The sequence below is a fragment of the Bubalus kerabau genome, chromosome 4, assembly GCF_029407905.1.
Source record: "Bubalus kerabau isolate K-KA32 ecotype Philippines breed swamp buffalo chromosome 4, PCC_UOA_SB_1v2, whole genome shotgun sequence".
In the NCBI taxonomy this organism is placed as follows: Eukaryota; Metazoa; Chordata; class Mammalia; order Artiodactyla; family Bovidae; genus Bubalus; species Bubalus kerabau.
In genome coordinates, this window is record NC_073627.1 from 137,872,992 (window position 1) to 137,897,397 (window position 24,406).

A 24,406-nucleotide genomic window follows, 5' to 3' on the forward strand; every position below is an offset into this window, starting at 1 on the left:
TTCAGAATTGCAAGATGAAAAGTGGAAGGGCTGGGATAGCGGGTAGGGTGAGGGGATGTAGAAGAGGTGAGCTTGGAGAAGCAAGCAGAGGACCATGAGGAAACTTGAATGTCATACCAACAAGTTGAGTTTTCCTTTTGGGGATCAGAAGCCAACAAATTGTAAGCAGGAGGGTGAGGGAGGGTAGATCTGTGATTAAAAGCAGAGTCAGCAAACAACAGCGTGTGGGCCAGATCTGTGACGTTTTTGGAAATAAAAGTCTTGGAACACAGCCATGCTTTCATTTCTTGTTGTTTATGGCTGCTTTCCCATGAAAACGGCCAAGTTGACCAGTTGCGACAAAGATCCAACGGACCTGTTAAGTCTGAAGTATTTGGTATCTGACTCTTAGAGAAAAAGTTTACCCACCTCTGCTCTAGAAAGATCACTGTGCCTACTGCATAAAGAATGACTTGCCATGGGTTAAGAGCAAGGGAAAGGAGGCCAGTTGGGAAACTAGCAACTCTCCAGGCAAAAAAGAAGCTAGGGGCTTCCCAGGTAGAGCTAGTGGTAAAGAGCCCCCCCTGCCAATGCAGGAGACCTAAGAGATGAGGGTTCAATCACTGGATGGGGACGGTCCCTTAGAGGAGAGCATGGCAACCCACTCCAACATTCTTGCCAAGAGAATCCCATGGACAGAGGAGTCTGGCGGGCTACGGTCCATAGGGTCGCAGAGTCAGACACAACTGAAGTGACTTAGTATGCATGCACAGGGTACCATCATGATGCAACATTATGATGATGGGGTAACATTATATAGGGGATTGATAGTAGGGTGGGGAGGTGGGTGTAGCTTTGAGAGCCTGGAGAACATCAATTTGAGAATATTAACAGTGCCACTGGAAAGGAGATTAGAGACCTCATGGGGTTCACTGATGTCCAAATTTTTGTTTTTTTCTTTTTAAAGCATTAAAATGGTCCCTAAACCTCAAGGTTAGCAGAGTGCTCTCAGACAGTGCATCTGAATTCAAGGCAGCTCAAAAGTTTGCTTTTTTTAATTACTCTTACAATTTGGTTACGGGCATGCTAGAGCAATTCCAGATCACCTGACAGGTAATCTTACCCTCTTTGTGAGATGCAACAAGCCCAAACTCCACACATTCTCTGGCTCTGCTCTGAGGCTGCTGTTGGCACCAGGTGGGCACCAGGGAGTCGGCTGCCAGGCTTCAGAATATCATTCTTGACTGATGCCTTATTTTTAAATGCACATGTCAAATATCATGTCTTACTCATATTTGTCTCTTACAGAGACTGGCAGAGTCTCTGGCAACTGGGATGGCACTCATAAATCATTTTAGTTAATAACAGAGGGGACCAGAGACTTCCCTGGTGGTCCAGAGGTAAAGAATCTGTCTTCCAACACAGGGGATGAGGATTTGATTCCTGGTCGAGAAACTAAGATCCTATGTCCTTGGGGCAACAAAGCTTGAGTGCCACAACTAGAGAAGCCTGTTCACTGCAGTGAAGATCTAGCACAGCCAAAAATATAGAAAGAAATCAAGAGGGGAGCAGGTGGGAAAGGAGGAAGGCAGGCAGGAATTTTTCACTTGAGAAATTTTCACTCAAGGCTTAAAACTCAGGATCTAACAGAAGGTGATAAAAAAGCAGGAGTTCTCAGTCATGTACAACTCTTTGTGATCCCATGGACTGTAGCCCACAAGTTCCTCTGTCCATGGGATTCTCCAAGTAAGAGTACTGGAGTATGTTGCCAGGTCCTTCTCCAGGGGATCATCCCAACCCAGGAATTGAAACTGGGTCTGCCACATTGCTGGAGAAGGAACTGGCAACCCACTCCAGTATTCTTGCCTGGAGCAGGGACAGAGGAGCCTGGTGGGCTGCAGTCCCATGGGGTCGCCAAGAGTCAGACTGAGTGACTAACCACGGCACACTGCCACATGGCAGCAGATTCTTTACTGTGTGAGCCACCAGAGAAGCCCCAAGAGAATACTGGGGTGTGTTGCCATTCCCTTCTTTAAGGGGTCTTCCCACCCCCAGGATCAAACCCAGGTCTCTTACATTATAGGCAGACTCTTTACTGTCTGAGCCACCAGAGAAGCCCCAGGAGTTTTCCAGGTGAATGCAAACCCGCTTGGCCCAGGGAAAGCCTGGAAGAATGATGTTTACTGGTGATGATCTAATACAGCTGTAACTGCAAACCCAAAATAGGTTGTATCATCTTCTGCAGACATTTAAAGGAAGGAAGTTGCTTAAATCTCACAACTAATCTTGCTGCCTCTCAGATTATAAACTGTGTTTTCAAACACCTCTTCTTAACAGTCTCATGGTGGACAAAATGAGGTGCAGTGGAAGCAGCCACATACAGACATGAAATGTATTGATTTCTCCTACTTTATCTTTAAATCCATACACTCTAGGTAATGTCCTATTCTTGATCTAGGTGGTCATTACAAGGGTATGTTCATCTTGTAAAATTCATCCAGGACAGGTATTTGTACACCTACATTCATAGCAGCATGTATGTATTAGCATGCATGCACATATCGCTTCAGTTGGGTCCAACTTTTGGCGTCTCCCTGGACTGTAGCCTACCAGGCTTCTCTGCCCATAGGATTCTTCAGGCAAGAATACTGGAGTGGGTTGCCATGCCTTCCTCCAGGGGATCTTCCTGACCCAGGGATCGAACCCACATCTCTCACATCTCCTCCATTGGCAGGTGGGTTCTTTACCACTAGCACACCCGGGAAACCTCTATAGCAGCATATTCCCAATAACCAAAAGTGGAAGCCACCCAAGTGGACAAGTGAACGGATAAACCCAATGTAGCATATACACACAATGAAATTTCATTCAGTCTTAACAAGGAAGGAAATTCAGGCACATGTTACAACACAGACAAAAGTTGAAGACAATATGTTAAGTAAGGGGTCCACCATCCCAACCCCCTCACCCCTGCTCTCCCGGCCACAGAGCAGGAGATGGGTAGTGGAGGAGCAAGCAAAGCTTCATCTGTATTTACAGTCACTCCCCATTGCTCACGTTACCACTTGAGCTCCGCCTCCTGTCAGATCAGTAGCACCATTAGATTCTCATGGAAGCCTGCATCCTACTGTGAACTGAGCATGCGAGGGATCTAGGCTAAACGCTCCTTATGAGAATCTAATGTCTGAGGATCTGAGGCGGAGCTGAAGTGGTGACACAAGCGCTGCTGGGGAGTGGGTGCCACCGTCTCCCGTCACGCCCAGATGGGACCAGCCGGCTGCAGGAAAACTAGCTCAGGGCTCCCACTGATTCCACATTATGATGAGTTGTATAATTATTTCATTATGTATCACAAGGTAATAATAATGAAATAAATTGCCCAGTAGATGTAATGCGCTTAGTGTAATGTGCTTGAGTCATCCCCAAAGCATCCCCCCCCTCCACTGGACCATGGGAAAAATGCTCTTCTATGAAACTGGTTCCTTGTGCCAAGAACGTTGGGGACCACAGGTGTGTTAAGTGAAATAAGAAAGTCACAAAAAAGACAGATAGTGTATGATTCCATTTATATGAGGTAGAGTAATTAATTAATTAATCCAATGGACATGAGTTTGCACAAACTCCAAGAGACAGTGAAGGACAGAGGAGCCTGGCATGCTGCAGTCCATGGAGTCGCAAAGAGTTGGACATGACTTAGCAAACAACAACAAAGAGTAATTAAAATCATAGAGACAGAAAGTAGGATGGTGCTTGCCAGGGTGATAAGAGATGGGGGGAGTCAGTATTTAATGCATACAGGCTTTCATTTTTGGAAGATGAAAAAAATTCTGGAACAAATGGTGGTGATGGTTGTACAGCAATGTGAATGTATGCAATACCACTGAACAGTACACTTAAAAATGGTTACAATGTTGAGTTTTATGTTATGTATATTTTACCAGAATAAAAATGAAAACGAATGCTCATCCATTTGTATACTTAGGCTTGGTGCCACTTCACTTACATTTGCTATTCTAGAAGAGGTACTTTTAAAAGGTACTTTACTCAAATTTATATTCGTGTTTGTTTCAGAAGAGCTTTATATTTAGAGAAACATCTTTCTTACTAGGTCATGAGTCATGCAGGCATCTGGAAAGCTGTGCTATGTTTATCCCAGGACATGCACGTCTGGGGACAGGGCTGGGGATGGGGGAAGTTCATGGATCCAAGTTCAAGAAGACAGTATAAAGAAACTGTCTGAGCAAAAGTGAGCTGTTTGCAAGTCATCAACAGAAGTTATCTTCTCATAAAGCTGCTACTGCTACTAAGTTGCCTCAGTCGTGTCTGACTCCGTGCGACCCTGTAGACGGCAGCTCACCAGGCTCCCCCATCCCTGGGATTCTCCAGGCAAGAACACTGGAGTGGGTTGCCATTTCCTTCTTCAATGGAGGAAAGTGAAAAGTGAAAGTGAAGTTGCTCAGTCATGTCTGACTTTTAGCGACCCCATGGACTGCAGCCTACCAGGCTCCTCTGTACATGGGATTCTCCAGGCACGAGTACTGGAGTGGGGTGCCATTGCTCTCTCCGTCTCATAAAGCACAAGCTTTATAGGAAAGCAGCAGTATTTTCTCAGAATATGCTCTCAGCATTGTGTTGGCAATGCATCAAGGAAGACAGCTGGGAACCACTGATGCGGGACAGCCCCAGGCCAGCAGTGTCTGCTTGTCTGACAGATTTCAACAGGAAAAAACGAAAAAGAAAATGTATCATCACTCGTGTATAATATTATAACGTAATGGTGGTTTAGTTGCTAAGTCATGTCCGACTCTTTTCCACTCCATGGACTCCAGGGGTTCTACTCCAGAGCCCACCAGGTTCCTCTGTCCATGGCATTTCCCAGGCAAGAATACTTGAGTGGGTTGCCATTTCCTTCATCAGAGGATTTTCCCAACCTGGGGATCGAACCCAGGTCTCCTGCATTGCCGGCGTAGTCTTTATTGACTGAGTCACCAGGGAAGCCATTATAATATAATGTTAAAGATATTTCAAATGAACAGATCAAAAAGCCTTGGGCAAGGAGAACTTATTAACTGTGATCCTAATTACATCCTCACCTCTGCTGAGTTCATTCTCATTCTATACCCTTATTTGCTATATACACTTATCTGGGTATATTGTTTTTGTCAAGAAAAGCGATAAAGAGTTTTTAATACTCTGGACAGACTTTTTTTTGTTAAACAGACTTCATTCATATTATTTTTCTCACATACATCTATGTGGTGACTACAGCTGGAGTCTGGGTCCTCTGCAAGGAACCTCTGGTATGTTAATGTATTAATATACAAAGTGCCAAACTGCTTTAGCCATGTCCAACTCTTTGCAACCCTATGGACTCTAGCCCACCAGGCTCCTCTGTCCATGGGATACTCCAGGTCAGAATACTGGAATGCATTGCCATTACCTTCTCCAGGGGATCTTCCTAACCCAGGGATCGAATCTGTGTCTCTTAGATCTCCAGCATTGACAAGCAGGCTCTTTATCACTAGCACCACTTGGGAAGCCCTCATGTATACAATAGAGGGGTATTCATAGGCGTGTTTCCTGCCTTACTTCACTCTACGTCACAGGTTCTAGGTTCATTCAGCTCACTAGAACTAACAGACTTTTTATGGGTAAAAAGTTCCTTTTTAAAGGACATTTTCATTCCTTTTTATGAGTACGTAATATTCCATTGTGTGTATGTACCACTTCTTCTTTATCCATTCATCTCAGACAGACATCGTATCCAAACTGTCACCATTATGCTTTATCACCCTAGAACAAGAACCTGTTCTGAAAGGCTGGCTCTGATGCCTAAAGATGTCTCTGACACAGGTGGCAGGGGAAGACCGGCCAGCACGCCTTGCCGGACAGTGCTCTCTGACCATCACACGCATCTCCTGCAAAAGGACAGCTGAAATGACTAGGATGAGGAGATCTGAAGACTCACTTCGACCGAGACAGGGCAGAGACTTAGAAGATAAGTAGTGCATTGCTGCGGATCTGTGACTCTGGGTATCCGCTTGGCTCTCCCTTTGCTGGCTCATGACTGTTAGTCCTGCTGGCTCCCTGGGTCTGGAGCAGGCAGGCTGCAGCTACTTCATCCAAGGCCCCCGGACCCCCGGGGTCCAGATGGGTCTGTCTGACACTCCTAGGCAGGCTGATCATAATGCCCTTCTCCAGAGGGAGATGAACGATAGTCATTGCAAGCTGTCCTTCTAAACTCAAGCAGCCCCATGAGAGGAAACCTGTACCTCCTAAAGCTCCCAAAACTGTTAAAGGAAGAAAGCTACAGCAGCTGCTGACAAGGAATCACCTAGAAATTTTACTGTCCCTACAGAGATAGTCTGTTAGCTGACAGGGAAGAGAAATAGCTGCCAGAAGACAGCATGGTTAAAAGGTAATGCTCTGTCCCTTTGGAGTTCCTATGTTGAATAACGGGACTGGAGCAACCAGTTTCTCGGTCCCTAATGGGCTGTTTTGTGGAAGGTCTATTCATTCAATGTCTATTTCAGAGCAAAGACTATGACAGCAGAAAATCTAGACATCAAGAAATAAGAGATTACATTTTCCCACACAGCCAGCCAAGGAGGGAGAATTACAACTCATGAAACTCATTAATAAGATGTAAACATGACTTTGTTGTTACCCCTTTCCAAAGCAAATAAACACAAGTAGTGAAAATTCTAAAAGTAGAAAGTTCTGGTGTCCTCTAGCCTCATCAGACAATGGCAGAATAAACAAAGTTGTCCATAAATGAAGGACTTCAGAGGGGAGCCTCTTTGTTGCCATAGAATTTAGCCATCTCCAGCTAAAGACGCCAGCGGCCAAAATACTTGGGCAATGATCAGTGAGAGGTAATTGTTCTCAATGAAATTTCTTCGTGGGCTGTTGATCTCTTCCAGGAATTGCGGCTCCAGTCATTTCACTCATCCTACTTTCAGAACTAGGAGCCTGAGAAGGGGAAGGATGATGGCTCTTAATTCAGAGGGGCCACCCTGAGTTCTCCAGAGGTGAGTTGCTTTCCCATAAGCTGGAAAATAAGCCCAGGCTTCCTGACCTTGCCATTGATTTATCTGCAGCACCAAATGGCCAATTACTAAATATTTACACTGGGATTTGTGATACCAGGTGAATAGGAAGTGATAAGCCCAGGATGAAGCAAGAGCCAGAATAAATGAGTCAGAGAACAGCTGATATTCCATGAGGAGCACAGAGAAACAGAACCACCGCTGCCCAGGAAGGAGGACGCTGGGTCAGGTCTTGGCTCTGCCAGTTACCAACTGTGCCATTGGGACAGTTTATCTGTTGACAACCTCACTCAACTGTAAAATGAATTCAACAAAACCCACCTCGCTCTTTAGTGGGAAGTTGTGTGAATCAACTAACACAGGGGGTAGAAAAGTGGTTTGAAAGGAATAATATACACTTTGAACATAAATCATAGAAATCAACAGAACATAGATCAACTGTAAAAAGACATTTGGGTGGAAATTAGGGGAAAAATTGAACATGGACTGGGTATTAGATGATACCAAAGAATTATTCTTATTTATCTTGGTTATTTAATATTTTTAGAGGTCACACTGAAATACATAGGGATGAAAGGATTTTATGTCTGAGATCTGCTTTAAAATACTTCCACTATGGACTTCCCTGGTGGTCCAGTGGCTAAGACTCCATGCTCCCAAAGTAGGGGGCCTGGGTTCCGTCCCTGGTCAGGGAATTAGATCCTACATGCATCAATTATGCGTTCCGGAGTGCGTGTTAAGTTGCTTCAGTCATGTCTATTTGTGACCCCCTGGACTGCAGCCCGCCAGGCTCCTCTGTCCATGGGATTCTCCAGGCAAGAATACTGGAGTGGATTGCTATGCCCTCCACAAGGGGATCTTCCGGACCCAGGAACTGACCCATGTCTTTTACATCGCCTGCCCTGGCAGGCAGGTTCTTTACCACTAGGGCCACTGGAGAAGCCCCAATTAAGAGCTTCTGTGTTGCAACTAAGACCTGGCGCAGCCAAATAAATAAAAATAAATGTTTAAAAAATACTTCTGTGAAATAGAAATTGGAAAGGGATAGACAAGTAAGTATGGCAAAATGTGGATAACTGTCGAAGCTGAGTGAGAAGTATATGGGGGCCTTTTCCCTATTATTGTCTATATTTGGAATTTTTCAGAATAAAAACATGATTTTTAAATAAACAGTGTAGAATGTTCTAGGATACTAGACAGCTTCACTAATGGTCACCTCCCAAAGCACAGAAAATCTGTCTCATGTACAAGGCCCTTGTACACTGGTCACACAGCTGTCAGAGAGCAAACCTTAGGAAAAGACCAGAAGAGGCCAGGTGAAGAGGCCAGAAGTAAAGAGGACATATGAAAACATCTCCACAGAATTTCCCATCTGCCATGCACCAAAATGTCAGCTGACTGTAATGTCAAGGGGATGCTTCCTCTTCAGACCTAAGTTTCCTATTCAACTCTGCCACTTAACAACTAAACGGCCTTGGACCAAATCACTTTTTTAATACAAAAATCAGAGACAGAAAAATGCTGGTGCGCATGCACGCACATGCACCATGGGATTCACCAGGCAAGAGTACTGGAGTGGGCTGCCATGCCCTCCTCCAGGGCATCTTCCCAACCGAGGGATCAAACTCACTTCTCCTGCCATTCCTGCATTGCAGGAAAATTCTTTACCGCTGAGCCACTGGGGAAGCCCAATTTACTATGGATTTGATGGCTAGTCCAGAGATGGATTCTAGGCACCAGGAAAGGGAACAGAACAAAAGACAGAGGGAAAGGAACAACTTAGCTAAGGAAGAGTCTAGGGAGTCCGTCGTTCTGGAAATTGACCAGGGAAGTGAGCATTTCGTCTCTGTCCTAAGCCCTAGCCCTGACCATTAAGTACATAATGCACCATAAATAACTAAGTAATTCCACCAAGGGTGACAAACGGTCTTTTAGGGTCCGGGACAGACTGGCTAGCCGTGAGGTATGTGAGGAGCCTGGAGTGGGGGTTTTGGGTTCAAGTCTCCACACCCACTAACCCAGTGTGTAGCCTTGAGCTTCAGCACTTTTCTCTTGCACAGAAAAGAATCCACTGGACCGATATGAATATCTCCGCAGTTCCAAGATTTCAGTGGACGAAATTAACCTGGGGCGTTTCTGACTCTCATTCTTTTATTTTTTAAAATATAAATTTATTTATTCTACTTGGAGGCTAATTACTTTACAATATTGTATTGGTTTTGCCATACATCAACATGAATCTGCCACGGGTATGCACGTGTTCCCCATCCTGAATTCCCCCTCCCACCTCCTTCCCGGTACCATCACTCTGGGTCATCCCAGTGCATCAGTCCCAAGCATCCTGTATCATGCATCGAACCTGGCGATTCAATGCATTCGAATTCATATATGATTCGTTTTATATATGATATTATACCTGTTTCAATGCCATTCTCCCAAATCATCCCACCCTCTCCCACGGAGTCCAAAAGACTGTTCTATACATCTGTATCTCTTTTGCTGTCTCGCATACAGGGTTATCGTTACCATCTTTATAAATTCCATATATATGTATTGGTGTTTTTCTTTCTGGCTTACTTCACTCTGTATAATAGGCTCCAGTTTCATCCACCTCTTTAGAACTGATTCAAATGTATTCTTTTTAATGGCTGAGTAATACTCCATTGTGTATATGTACCGCAGCTTTCTTATTCATTCATCTGCTGATGGACATCTAAGTTGCTTCCATGTCCTGGCTATTATAAACAGTGCTACAATGAACATTGGGGTACACGTGTCTCTTTCAGTTTTGGTCTGACTCTCATTCTTATCTCTCTTCTCATCGGGACTTGAGGCTTCCTAGCCTGGAGAAGTTCAGTCCCCTCTCTGGTGGTGTTCCGCCGCCTCTCCTCACCCCACCCCAGCTGTGTTTCGGTGGTCTTTCCTGAGGCGGGTGAGAGATAGCTAGGAGGAAGGAATTCCTCCGTTTTTTCCAATCATTTCTATCCCGGCGCTGATTTACAGCGACTGCTCTTGGAGGCAGCTACTCCAGAGCGCTCCAGATGAGGGGCTGGCGGGTCGGGTCGGGAGAGGGCCGGGGCGGGGGTGGGGAGTTGGGGGAGTAGAGGGAAGGAAGGTGTCCAAAGCGCCTGCGTAAAAGTTGCGGGCATAAAACCACAATTAGCCCCAAGGCGATCCTGCACGTACCATCCATGGATTCGTCTGTGCTGGCGCTTTTCTGCTCCAGAGCCTCCGTGTGATAACGGCGGAAGGGGTTTCCTGGTACCCAGACACGCCAGGAATGGCTACCTGGGGCGCGGAGAGGACCTCTCTGCCCAAAGGACTCAGCGCGCACTCCAGCGCTCAGGCTAGCCTTTCTGGCAGGCTGAAGAGAAAACCAATTCCAGCCGTTTGACGCTAGGGCTCTCAGGCTGCGCCCTAGCCCCCGACCTTCGCATACCCCCATCCCAACCCAGTGTGCTCCACATACCCAAAGCCACAGCTCAGGGGACGCCCCAGAGCGCCCCCAGTCCCCCACGCGCTCCACATCCTCAAAAGCCAGAATTCCAGGCACCAGCGCAGCCCTCAGCGTCCGTGGCCCTACGCGGCGCCCTCCTAGGCACCTAGCCCGCACCGGGTCTCGACCGGCTCTGTCCTGCCTGGTTGCAGGCGCCCTCGGCGAGCTACCGACCTAGCGGCCAGCTCCCGGGGGCGAGCCTGCTGCGTGGGCTAACCGGGTTCAGGCGAAGTGGGACTGGGTGGGTCCCGTTAGCCTGCAAGTCCTCGCATCTCCGAGCAACAAGCTTTCTCTTGTGTGCCCCCCTCGTAGCTCCCGGGAGCCCCACGCACTGCTGAGAGGCGGCCCGTGGGGAGCGGATCCTGAAGACCCCACCCAGACCTCCGCTTTCCCGCGAACCGCCCTGGGGAGGGGGAGGCTCAGGCAGCGCGCTTACTTGGCAGAAGTGGTGCGCACTGCTTGGCTGGGCCAGGCTCTCCACTGGTGGCTCCTCTCTGCGCCGGTCGCCGCGGAGCCCCTTTCCCGAGCAGATGGGGGCGAGCCGGCGACTTCTCCGGTGGTTGAAGAAAGCGAACTCCCAAGTTTAGGAAGCCGTGGGCTGGAGTGGCTCCTGAACCCTTTTCCCGGTACTTTTAACCAGCGTCGGACGGCAAATCCCTCCCCGGACCCACCCCCTCCCTGAAGGCGGCCACCGCAGCAGGCCCGGCCTCCGGCCCCTTTTGTTGTAATTCGAGAGCTACCGCTCCCGGGGCCAGAGGGGCTGTGCGGAGGAGGCTGCGCGCCAACGGGGCAGCCCTTCCTACACTATTCTCGCCCAGGTTTCCGGAGCCTGAGAAACTGGGGAGCGGGCTTTTCCTCTGGGAGATTCCTCTACACTCCCCTCTCCCGCCCCCGCCCCCACGCAGAACTTCTGGAATTTAACCCTTCGGTGTCTTTATCCATCCCCAGTAGAGTCCGCGCCTAATCCCTCCGCGACTGCAGACAGCCTAGCGCTGCCTGGTACCTAATAGATGCTCAATGAAAACTGGTGATTGAAAGAGTTCAGAAACATTCAACTGCCTCTCCTGGGGTTTTCCTGATGGGCAAAGCAGTTTCTGGAGGTGACTATGCACAGCCCCCTTTCTTCCGGCAGATCGTCTCTCTCCTCTGAGAAGCCCTCTGTCTTTTGTAAATTAAAGGCTTTGGATTCAGTTATCTTTAAGGTCCTTCCCTACAGTGCAGGGCCGGGTCTAGCAATGAGATCAGGAGCCTGAACCCGACGCAGCTAAAGATGTCTATGGCGCAGAAGGACATTCCTTGCCTCGCTCGGAGGCTCACACTGAAGACAAAGGGAGGGGGTCATCTGGGCTCGGGGAGCCCTGAGGAGATTCCCCGGGGCTTCCTATGCAAGAGCCAGGTTTGGCCGGGGCAGGAGATAGCCGCTGGAAAACAAGGTACCCAGTCTGTGGGCCTTTGGCGGTGGGCAGAAACCCAAAAAAGGGATTTACATTAAAGATGGGGCTCCTCTTCTTGGTTCTTCCTCTGTTCCCTCTTCCCACTCCTCTGCCTCCCCAGTAAACTCGAAGCTTCATCCGGGATAGGTGGGGACTCCCAATCTCAGCCTCCAGCTCAGATTTGTCTCCTCATCCCTGGGTTTGTAAGCCCGTTGTTCTCTAGGACATTCCATCTGCCACAGCTAACCTGTTGTTTGGTCGCTCAGTCCTGTCCAACTCTTTGCGAGCCCATGGACTGCAGCACGCCAGGCTTCCCTGTCCTTCGCCATCTCCTGGAGTTTGCTCAAACTCGTGTTCATTGAGTCGGTGATGTCATGCAAGCACCTCATCCTCTGTTGCCCTCTTCTCCTCTTGCCCTCAATCTTTCCCACCATCAGAGTCTTTTCCAATGAGTCAGCTCTTTGCATCAGGTGGCCAAAGTATTGGAGCTTCAGCTTTAGTATCAGTCCCATGAACATTCAGGGTTGATTTCCTTTAGGATTGACTGGTTTGATCTCCCTGCTGCCCAAGAGATTCTCAAGAATCTTCTCCAGCACCGCAATTCGAAAGCATAAATTCTTCAGCTTTCAGCCTTCTTTACGGTCCAACTACCACATCCGTACATGAAAAACCATACACTGGAAAAACCGTAGCTTTGACTATATGTACTTAGCAAGCCCCAAACTTGGCACCCTGACTCACAGCCCACCCCAAGCCCTGTGAGCTCTTCTCACAGTCCTCATCCTCACCCTAAACAATGAAGCGATCCTCAGGTCTGGTGGATGGTACAGGAAAGGGCCAGGAGGGAGGTGGGTGTATTTCTAAAAAGGCAGCATGAGGGATCCCTGGGATGTTGGAAATGTTTAGAGTCCTGACTGTGGTGGTGGATACCAGAAGCTACACAGGTGATAAAATTGTGTAGAACTTACTATACATAAGCACATACACACACTACATACCACATACACACAGGATGAGTAAGTGAGGAAATCTGAATATCAGTGGATTCCATCAACATCTGGTTGTGATATTATTGTATAGTTTTGCAAAATGTCACCATTGGGGAAAACTGAGCAAAGTGAGTGAGGGCTCTCTCTGTATTGCTTCTTACAACTGCATGTGAATCTACAATTATCTCAAGAAAAATTTCAACTGAAACAAAAAAGCCCACAGTAACTCCAGGGCCCCCAGGTTGCAGCCTGAACCCCTTGATACAGCTGAAAGGGGCCTCTCAAGGGCATTTTCAGCCTGCCTATCTCCCAACCATGCTCTCTCCTCCCCATCAAAGGCCTTACTAGCTGTTCTGCATCCCTATTTCATGCCACAGGGCCTTTGCACATGCCATTTCCTTGCCTATCTGCCCAGCAACACCTTGTTCTTTGAGATCTCACTCAACTATCACAATCCACACCCTACACAGTGCCTGCACACAGCAGATGCTCAATAATTGCCAGCAGGAAGAGAGCTCTCTCTTCTCCCCTCACCTTTTTCTCTGATTTCCCCCTCTTCTAACCCTACTCTTCCTGTTAAAGAATTCACCAATAAGGTATAAAATGAAACACATTTATAAACACTGTTTTGTCTGGTTGTGAAAATAATGAAAACTCCTAGTGGAACATTCAGAAAATATAAGAAAGTATAATGAAAAAAACATTCATCCTGATGTCCTATCACTTGTAGACAAACATGTAACATTTTGGACTATTTCCTTCATGATACCTCTAAAATCAAATTATCAATAGAGTTTTTGTATCTAGATTTTTTTTTTAACTATATTATTTGGGGCACATTTTCCATGTCCTTTTAAACAGCTTTAGACTATTCTAGGCTCTAAAATGACCATGGTCCATAGTGTCATTTCTTAGTCTTAGACATCAAAGTGCTTACAACTGTTACCAATGTAAAGCACACCAAGACAATCTTGAGTAGCTATTACGTGGTTCCTGATAATTGTTATGAATGAGACAACTGACGCTCAGAGAGGCTAGGTGATTTCCTCAGAGTCACAGACAGAGGTGATAAGCGATCAGGTTGGGATCTCTAAAGGGTACCTGATCCCTCTTGCAAGTTCTAAGTGGCTCTACCCTGGAGGCTTCAGGGCATCCTCTTGGGCTTCATTCACCATCCCCCATTCTCAAGAGAAAATGAGTGTCAGCAGCTTGCACAGAATAGTTCACTGATGCACTTCTGTTGAACTGAACCAAGGACTTGGGAGGCCGCTTCAGGAAAACCGTACACCCTTGTTCTAGGTGAAACAATATGATGGCCATGTTTCTAGAATGGTCGACAATACGATGGCTGTATGTCTCTAAGGCCGTATCTGTCACCCTCCTGTCCCAGGCTCTGTGCTGCCCCAGAGGCACACCCACACAATGGATTCTGAGCGCGTTTCTGCCACCAGAGGACCTGGGTTCGAACCCTGGCTCAGCTACTTACTGTCCTAGACAGGTGACTCCTTCGCTTCACTTGTCTTGTCTGTAGGAAACAAGCTTATTCAAAAACCTCCCAGAGGAATAATGGGCTGGATCCACGGAGGATGCAGCATGGTCCCTGCCCTGGGAGACGGCTCCACAAGTTGCTCTTTGACATGAGCTCCCCGCCAGGCTGCAAGGCCGCAAAGAGTAGAGGGCACTGAACTGCACAGACTCACCATGTGAGCCGAGTTGTGGGCCCCACACAGGGCTTCCAAGGAGAAGGCAGCGCCCTCCTGACCCACCCCACCCCCAGGGGCCACAAGAGTCACATTCCCACAGGGCAAGTTCAAGGGCGTGGACTGCACTCTCTTTTTCCTGGCTCTTGAGTTCTGTTGCCAAAATCACCTTCCTAACGGTCTGGGCATGTCCCATCCTGGCAGCACAGCCTGAGACTCAGTGAATTCCGTCTGGTGTGCTGGCCTCTGCAGGGAGGCTGGCAGGACTCACAGTGACACACAGAAAGAGTGAAGTGGGGGGGTCAGGCTATGGGGAAAACCAAAGCTGAGTTAGGAGGAGAGAAGGTGAGAGAAGCATGGATGCTCTTTCAACCCAGCTCAGGGGAGAAGGGGCCGGGGTCTGGGAAGACTCTAACCTCCAAGGGGGCACAGGCAGAATTTCAGAGCAATCGGTGTAAAGTGGAAAATCCGCATTCCTCTGGGCTCCACAGCACTTGCATCATTCCTTCGCTATGCATCACTTCCTATTTATGTTAACAGTTATCTGTACATTCCATTTATCTCTCTTGTGGGACTCCTATGAGCTCCTTGCGCACAGAAACCGTGGGTCCATGTGCTGTTAAACTCTGTGGTCAGCGGCACATGTCTCTGATCAGTGTTTGTTGAAGTGAAGCAGATTGAACCGAAACCACTGAAAAGCCTGTAAGGGATGATTAAAATATAAATACTTTTAGTGGATGTTATCCGTGATCACTCATACTAATAAGAATGGAGAAACCAGTAGATTAAGTCTACGGAATTGAAACGGCTCCAACTTGCCTGTTAAGTCAAAAGGGAACCAACAACCAATCAGGCAAACACTGGTTCAGCCAGTTGCGAAAATGATTTGAAATGTGGGTGAAGGGGCCAGGGTATGGGTCTGGAGGGGATTATGGTTACAGGAGGCAGGTTGGTCAAATATTTCATATATTCCAGTGGTCCTATGTTGGCCAGATATCTATTAGGCCTTGAAACTGGCTTTCTCAGATTTATTATTGCAACCACTCTTATTTTTTAAAATTAAGATATGGTTGATTTACAATATTTTATAAGTATCAAGTGTATAGCATAGTGATTTACAATTTTTAGATTATACTCCACATACAGTTATTATGCTGTGCTCAGTCGCTCAGTTGTGTCCGACTCTTTGTGACCCAATGGACTGTAGCCCACAAGGTTCCTCTGTCCATGGGGATTCTCCTGGCAAGAATACCGGAGTGGGTTGCTATGCCTTTCTCCAAGGAATCTTCCCAACCCAGTGATTGAACCCAGGTCTCCCACATTGCAGGTGAATTCTTTAGAATGAATATATGTATATGTGTATAACATCTTTTTTATCTGTTCACCTGTTGACGGGCACTTAGGTTGCTTCCATATCTTGGCTATTGTAAATAGTCCTGCTATAAACATTAGGGTGCGTAGGGATCTTGTTTTTTTTTTGGCTGTGCTTCACGGGTTCTGGGATCTTTGTTCCTTAGCCAGGGATCAAACCTGCACCCCCTGCAATGGAAGCATAGGAGTCCTAACCCCTGGACTGCCAGGGAATTCCATACATATATTGGACTGGCCAAAAAGTTTGTTCAGGTTTTTGTAACATCTTATGGAAAAATCCAAACGAACATTTTGGTCAACACAACATCTTCTCAAATTAGTGTTTTTGTTTTCTTTGGATACTCAGGAATGGAATTGCTGGGCCATATGGTAGTTCTATTTTTAGTTTTTGACAGAAACTTCATACTGTTTTCCACAGTGGCTGAACCAATTTATATTCTCATTGACAGTGTACAGGGGTTCCCTTTTCTCCACATCCTCGCCAACATTTGTTATTTGTGTTCTCTTTGATGATAGCCATTCTGACATTCTCATTGTGGTTTTGATTTGCATTTTCCTGGTGAATAGGGGTGTTGAGCATCTTTTCACGTGCCTGTTGGCCATCTGTATGCATGTCTTCTTTGGGAGAATATCTCTTCAAATCTTCTGACCATTTTTTAATTGGGTTGTTTCTCTTTTTTTGATGTTGAGTTGTATGAGCTTTATATACATTTTGGATATCAATTCCTTATCAGTCTTATTATTTGAAAATATTTTCTCCCATTCAATAGGCTGTCTTTCAGTTTTGTCAGTGGTTTCCTTTGCTATGCAAAAGTTTTTAAGCTTAATCAGGTCCCTTTTTTTTTTTTTTTTTTTTTTGGCTTTTTCCTTTGTTTTAGGAGACAGATCCAAAAGAGATTGCACTGATTTATGTCAAAGAGTGTTCCACCTATGTTTTCTTCTACGGGTTTAATGATTTCCAGTCTTCCATTCAGATCTTTTTAAAAAGAGATATTTATTTTATTTAGTTGGCTGTGCCAGGTCTTAGGTGTAGCATGTGGAATCTAGTTCCCTGACCAGGGATCAAACCCAGGCCCCCTGCATTGACAGCCAGGGGTCTTAGCCACTGGACCACCAGGGAAGTCCTACATTCAGGTCTTTAATCCATTATGAGTTTACTTTTGTATATGGTATGAGAAAATGTTCCAATTTCATTCTTTTACATGGAGCTGTCCAATTTTCCCAGCATCATTTATTGAAAAAACTGTATTTTATCCGTTGTATATTCTAGCTTCCTTTGTCATAGGTTCAGATCAGATCAGTCACTCAGTCGTGTCCGACTCTTTGCGACCCCATGAATCGCAGCACACCAGGCCTCCCTGTCCATCACCAACTCCCGGAGTTCACTCAGACTCATGTCCATCGAGTCAGTGATGCCATCCAGCCATCTCATCCTCTGTCATCCCCTTCTCCTCTTGTCCCCAATCCCTCCCAGCATTGGAGTCTTTTCCAATGAGTCAACTCTTCACATGAGGTGGCCAAAGTACTGGAGTTTCAGCCTTAGCATCATTCCTTCCAAAGAAATCCCAGGGCTGATCTCCTTTAGAATGGTGACCATAAATGGGTGGATTTATTTCTGGGCTCTCTATTCTGTTCCATTGGTCTATGATATATCACAACTACTTTTAATGAATGTGTACACTACAGGCAAGATGTTAGGGAACAACTTCTGCTTTCTCCTAGGAGGCAGTGCCCCCTAGTGGTCTATGTCTTGCACAGCACTGAGCTCTTGGGCTCTGCTGCTAAGTCTGCTAAGTCACTTCAGTCGTGTCGGACTCTGCGGGACCCCATAGACGGCAGGCCACCAGGCTCCCCCGTCCCTGGGATTCTCCAGGCAAGAACACTGGAGTGGGTTGCCATTTCCTTCTCCTTGGGCTCTGCAGCACCTAATAAACCAAGGGATTTTAGAGAACATCTGGGCCAATCATCTGATTTCTGACATGGAACTAGAAACCATAGAGCTGTTAATGGGATCACTGTCCCTTGGCAGGTTAGCAGCAGCTCTGAAAACGGATCCAGATTGAGGTCTTCAAAACCCTGGAGAGTCACAAATCTGCTCAGAAAGCACAATTGTCACAAGTGGTTAGGGTGCTTCTGCCTTTTCCCCAGGCAGAGGATTCCCCAGGCAGAATATTCACATATTCCAGTGGTCCTGTGTTGGCTGAATATCTATCAGGCCCTTCTATCTGGTTTTCTTAGATCCAGACATCTGCAATGTTCTATCCATATACTGGTTTTATATTTTAAAAATATAATTTCATTCATACAGTCTGTTTTCTAGGATGACTATTCATTCTCTGTCCCCCACTATGGGTTAGTCACTCCCCACCCTCCTCCTGGAAACCGCTGATCCTCTTACTGTCTCCATGGTTTTGCCTTCTCCAGCGTGTCATGTTGAAACACAGCAGGACACTATGGCACTTCCCCCCCACCCATGTCCTCTGCCTGCCTTTTGTCTGTGGAAAACTTTAGTCAAAGGATAAATGTAATCAGAGAAATGAGAAAATGCAGAAACAAAGGAAAACAGTCAAAGGAGACCAAATAATGATAATAATGTAGTCATTAAACATAGTCAAGGACCTTTAATTCCTTCTCAAGGGCCATAGATATTATTTTGAACCATTGCCTGTGAGCTGTCTTATAGATACTGAAACCTCCACCAGGTGGAAGAAGTTAACTACATGATGACTAGACTGTAGCCATGACATAAGCTGCCACAATTCTAAGAACTGACCTCAAGGAAATGAAAAGAAACTGACCCTGGAACTGAAGATTAACTGAACCTAAAACAATCAAGATGACACTTGTCAGACCACCACATGACCAATTTCAAGATGACTGTCAGAGCTGACTCTGCTGTTTCTGCAGATAGCTCCCTCTCTCAGCCTGTAAAAGTTCTTACCCCCCTGCTTGTCAGTGGCGGGCAGTCAGCCTTTGCACAGACATCTGCCCTTCCTCCCCAGCTGCCACATCTGAAGCAAAGCAAACTTTCCACCAACCCTGCCTATTCACTGGCTTTTGAGCACCAAACATCCCAACCCTACACCTTTCAGTAACAATACAGTTGGAATCAGATAGTATGTAACTTCTTAAGATCAGCTTCTTCCATGTAATAATATGCATTGAATGTTTCTCCATGTCTTTTCATGACTTGACAGCTCATTCCTTTTTATTGCTGAATAATATTCCATTGTCTAGATGTTATCACAGTTTATTTATCCATTCACCTATTGAAGGACATCTTGCCTGCTTCCAAGTTTTGACAGTTCCGCATAAAGCTGCCATAAACATGTGTGTGCAGCTTTTTGTGTGGACATAAGTCTTCAACTCATTTGGATAAATATCAAGGAGCACAAGTACTAAATCATGTGGTAATAGTAAGTTTAGTTTAAATGGCTTATACTTTGGATGGAATATTATGCTGCCTTCAAAAGAATTCTCACATATGCTACAGCTTAGTTAATCTTGAGGACATTATGTCACAAAAAGACAAATATATATGATTTTACTTTTATGAGATACTTAGGGGGTTAAAATCATAAAAGAATGTAGAATGATGGTTGACAGGGGCTGGGGGGAGGGGGATCAGAAAGTCATTAATAAAGGGTATAGAGTTTCAGTTTTATAAGATGAAGGAGGTGGAGTTATGAGATGGCATAAGGGGGTTATGAAGATGGATGATGGTGATGGTTGGACAACATTGTCAATGTATTTAGTATCACTGGACTGTACATCCAGAAGATCCCCTGGAGGAGGGCATGGCAACTCACTCCAGTATTCTTGGCTGGAGAATTCCATGGACGGAGGATTCTGGAGGGCTACAATCCATAGGGTCGCAAAGAGTCAGACACAACTGAAGCAACTTAGCACACACACACGTGCACATCAAAGTTTAAGATAGTACATTTTGTATGATGTGTATTTTACCACAGTAAAAACAATTGGAGGCAAAAGTCACATAAAAGAGTAATTGTGGGGGGTAATGAATACATTTAGTTTTATAAGAAACTACCAAACTGTCTTCCAAGGTGGCCATACTATTTCACATCCCATCAGGCAATGATGAATGAGAGTTCCTGTTGCTTCAGTCTCACCGGTTTTTGGTGGGGTCAGTGTTTCAGATTTTGGCCATTTTAACAAGTACACAGTGGTGTCTCATTGTCATTTTAATTTTTATTTCTCTAGTGACTTATCATGTGGAGCATCTTTTCATATGGTTATTTGCCATCTGCCCATCTTTTTTGGGTCGTCCTTTGAGTAATCTTTTCAAGTACTTCCTCTACTTTTTAATTGGGTTGTTTGTTTTCTTATTGTTGAGTTTTGAGGGTTTTGTGTATTCTGGAAACAATCCTTTGTCAGATATGTATTTTGAAAAGATTTGTCTCCCAGTCTACAGCTTGTCTTTTTATTTTCTGAACAGTTTGCATAAAGCAACTAGAGTTCTATCATACCTTCTTGTCTCCGTGTATGTGTTTGTGTGTGTGTGTGTGTATAAAATGGCCAGGATTTGGAAGAGGGATAGGTACAAGGAATAAATAAAATTTGATGCAGTTCTTGTACTAGGCTTATGTTGTGCCTTAGGGCTTATATTGTGATTTGGGAGAGAAAACCACATAGACATTAAATAACCAGACAAAGCAGTGTGAGATTCAGGTCAAAATGCCTGGCACCAGGCAATGAGCAGAGATCAGAGGGATTGGAGAGTCCTGGGGAATGGGGGGAGCACATGGAGTCCTGGTGGGGGGCGGTAATGAATGATGGGGGGAAGAGGGAGAGAGGAGGGTAAGGATAGACAGGGAGGGAAGAAGTGGGAGGGTGGTCCAGCCTGGGCCAGGTGGTGGTGCTGAGAGAAAGACACAGACCTGGAAAACCAGCTTAATACTTGTTCAAGGAGTTGCCCTAGGACATCTGGGAACAGGCAGGGTGGGGTTGGACACAGAGTGGACCCTGGAAATTTGGCAAAGCCATAGAGCATGGGATAGCAGGTTCCAAAGACCAACTTTGCCCACATTATAATTTTGCTGTTCCCCTCACTCCCACATGGCCCCTCCACCAGAAAGTCTCCCACTGAGAGAAGATGGAGATTTTCACCTTGCACAGTCATTTAGAGGGGAAAAAAGTTTAAAAAAAAATCAGTCTAAATCTCATTCCCAGACACCTGGCTTCTGCCAGCTCTGACCACCTTGTCTCGAAGATGCAGCTAGAGCAGGGAGACAGCGCGCCAGACAAAAATGGGAGTTTTTCTGCCTAGCAATGGGCTGGTATCTGGCAGGGCCCTGCTCTGGCCACAGCCCAGCAAAGCCCTGCGGGTTCCCGGTGCTCTGTAGCGCCTGCCCAGTTTGCTCAGGGTTGGCTGAGGACACAGCCTGACTCTGGTCCATCCCAACTGCTGGCATTTATGAGGTTCCTACGTGCCCAGAGCCAGTTCAGCACTCTGGGGGAGAGAGAGGAAGCAAGAATCCAGCTGTCACCAGCCTCCCACTCCCAAGAAGAAGACCCCAAGAGCTTGCAAAGGCAGTTGGCTTAAATATCTGGGAGGGTGGAAGTTTCCAAGGAAGCCATGGTTCTGCAAAAAGGCCCAAACCCCAAGGGCAGGAACGCTGCTGTGGACTGAATTGCGTCCCACTAAATTCGTATGTTGAAGTCCTAATCTTGGTGTTTGGAGATGGGCACCCAGAGCATTGGCCAGTTAACTCAGTCCCCTCTCTTGATTGATTCCAGTAATTTCTACATTGGAAACCATTCAAATATGTCCCATTCCAAGGACAGAAGCCCAACCATTCTTAAGTGATTCACCTGCCACAGGGCTAAGGCCACAGCCCCATCTGCGGCCAACCCACCTCCCTCCACCCACATCCACCCTTTTGAGAGAGGAGGGCAGGAGGGAAATTGCACATCCTTTTCTCTGGTCATTCTGCAGAATGTGGAAGGAGGTAGGCATGGGAATTCTAAGGCTTCCTTCTCTCCCTTTTTTTTTTTTTTTTAAGATTTTTGATGTGGACCATTTAAAAGTCTTTATTGAATTTGTTACAATGTTGCTTCTGTTCTGTGTTTTGGTTTTATGGTCAGGAGATGCAAGTGCCTGGGATCTTAGCTCCCTGACCAGGGATTGAACCCACACCCTCTGCATTGGAAGGCAAAGTCTTAACCACTAGGCCACCAAGGAGGCTCCTAAAGCCCCCTCCTTCTGAAACTTACCAAGCCCTTTGGGGCCAGGTGGACTACCTGCTGTTGGGGGGTGGAGTTCCCACTGGAGATTCAGGCTGTCATGTGATATCTGGTAGTGCATGTTCTTATGTGTTGATTGGTGACATATGTCTTAAAATTTAGAAGGACCATTTTGCACAGAATCTTCACTTTGTTGGTCTTAGGTTTCTGACCCTTTTACCATTTACAAGGGCTTCCCTGGTAGCTCAGATGGTAAAGAATCCACCTGCAATGCAGGAGACCTCGATTTGATTCCTGGGCCAGGAAGATCCCCTGGAGAAGGGAAAGGCTATCCACTCCAGTATTCTTGGGCTTCCCTTGTGGCTCAGTCAGTAAAGAATCCTCCTGCAATGCGGGAGACCTGGGTCTGATCCCTGGGTAGAGAAGATCCCCTGGAGAAGGGAATGGCTACCCAATCCAGTATTCTTGCCTGGAGAACTCCATGGGCAGAGGAACCTGACAGGCTACAGTCCATGGGGTCACAAAGAGTTGGACATGACTGAGCAATATTCACTCACTCACCATTTAAAATTGACATTTAATTTTCCAAATCACTGTTGCTGCCTAATCACTTGTTATTAGTTCTGCTTTGTTTAAAAAAATTTGTAATGTGTATTTATCCTGTGAGTAGGTCTGGGGACGTGGGCTTCCCAGGTGGTAAAGAACCTGCTTGCAAGTGCAGGAGACATGAGACACCAGTTCAATCCCTGGGTTGGGAAGATTCCCGGGAAGAGGGCATGGCAATCCACTCCAGTATTCTTGCCTGGAGAATCCTATGGATAGAGGAGCCTGGTGTACTATAGTCCATGGGGTCGAAAAGAGTCGGACACGAGTGAAGGAAATTAGCGTGCACGTACCCAGGCTTGGGGTCGGGTGGGAACGGGGCACAGGGGCCTGTTTTCACTGTGGTGACATGGGACTTGCAGGTCCCTTTATACTGTGGTGTTGGAACGGGACAACAATAAACAAACAACAAAAACAGACTTTGTTCCAGAGCCATCTTCCCTGGGAGGACTTTCTTGACTGTAATATTTTCCATCCCCCGCCCCCCTCCACTTCTTTGGCATTTCCTATTCACCTTCTCCACTATGCTACTTACTTCTCCATTTAGCCTTTAAGCCTTGGAACATACAGTGTACATTATTAATTTGTTTTCTTCTCTGCTGGAATGCAAGCTCCATAGCGGCAGGGCTTGCTTTCTTATTTTCCTTATTTTTTCCACTGCTATTTCAAGTACCGTTGTTTAATAAATACTTGTGGAATGAGTGGCTGGATTTCTCGGAGGCCAGGAAGTCCTGAGGGGCAGGCACAAAGCTGGCCTTGCTGTCTGCATGGCTTCCCTACCCAGCCTCTCACTCACTGTCATCTCCTGACTTCTCTCCTTTCGGAAAATCAGAAGTTCATACCTCCCTCAGTGTTTGCGTTTTTACAGACATGTTCACTGGTTCCCTGCAGTCAGGACAAAGCAAGTTCTGTCGGTTTGGTTGAAGAGCAGAGAGAGTACGGATGCTTTTCGGTGATTAGCTGCATTGTGTTAACTGCAGATTTTTTTCAGAGTGTGTGTGTGCATGTGTGTTGGGGGTTGTTTAATAAAGAATTTGTCTGGGGACTTTTCTGGGGGTCTAGACTCTTAAGAGTCTTCTCCAACACCACAGTTCTAAAGCATCAATTCTTCGGCACTCAGCCTTCTTTCCAGTCCAACTCTCACATCCATACATGACCACAGGAAAAACCATAGCCTTGACTAGACGAACCTTTGTTAGCAAAGTAATGTCTCTGCTTTTGAATGTGCTATCTAGGTTGGTCATAACTTTCCTTCCAAGGAGTAAGCGTCTTTTAATTTCATGGCTGCAGTCACCATCTGCAGTGATTCTGGAGCCCAAAAAATAAAGTCTGACACTGTTTCCACTGTTTCCCCATCTATTTCCCATGAAGTGATGGGACCGGATGCCATGATCTTTGTTTTCTGAATGTTGACCTTTAAGCCAACTTTTTCACTCTCCTCTTTCACTTTCATCAAGAGGCTTTTTAGTTCCTCTTCACTTTCTGCCGTAAAAGTTGGACTGTGAAGAAGGCTGAGCACCAAAGCATTGATGCTTTTGAACTGTGGTGCTGGAGAAGACTCTTGAGAGTCCCTTGGACT

General features: G+C 46.3%; 1 protein-coding gene across 1 annotated transcript in view; it reads right to left on the reverse strand.

Annotated features, from left to right (window-relative positions):
* The window catches only part of LOXL2 (lysyl oxidase like 2), a 112,409-nt gene extending 101,254 nt beyond the window's left edge, over positions 1 to 11,155 (reverse strand). Inside the window, exon 1 of the mRNA XM_055578742.1 lies at positions 10,961 to 11,155. The gene's annotated coding sequence lies outside the window, so the exon portion shown is untranslated. The remainder of the gene's footprint in view (positions 1 to 10,960) is intronic.
* Positions 11,156 to 24,406: the final 13,251 nt, after the last annotated feature.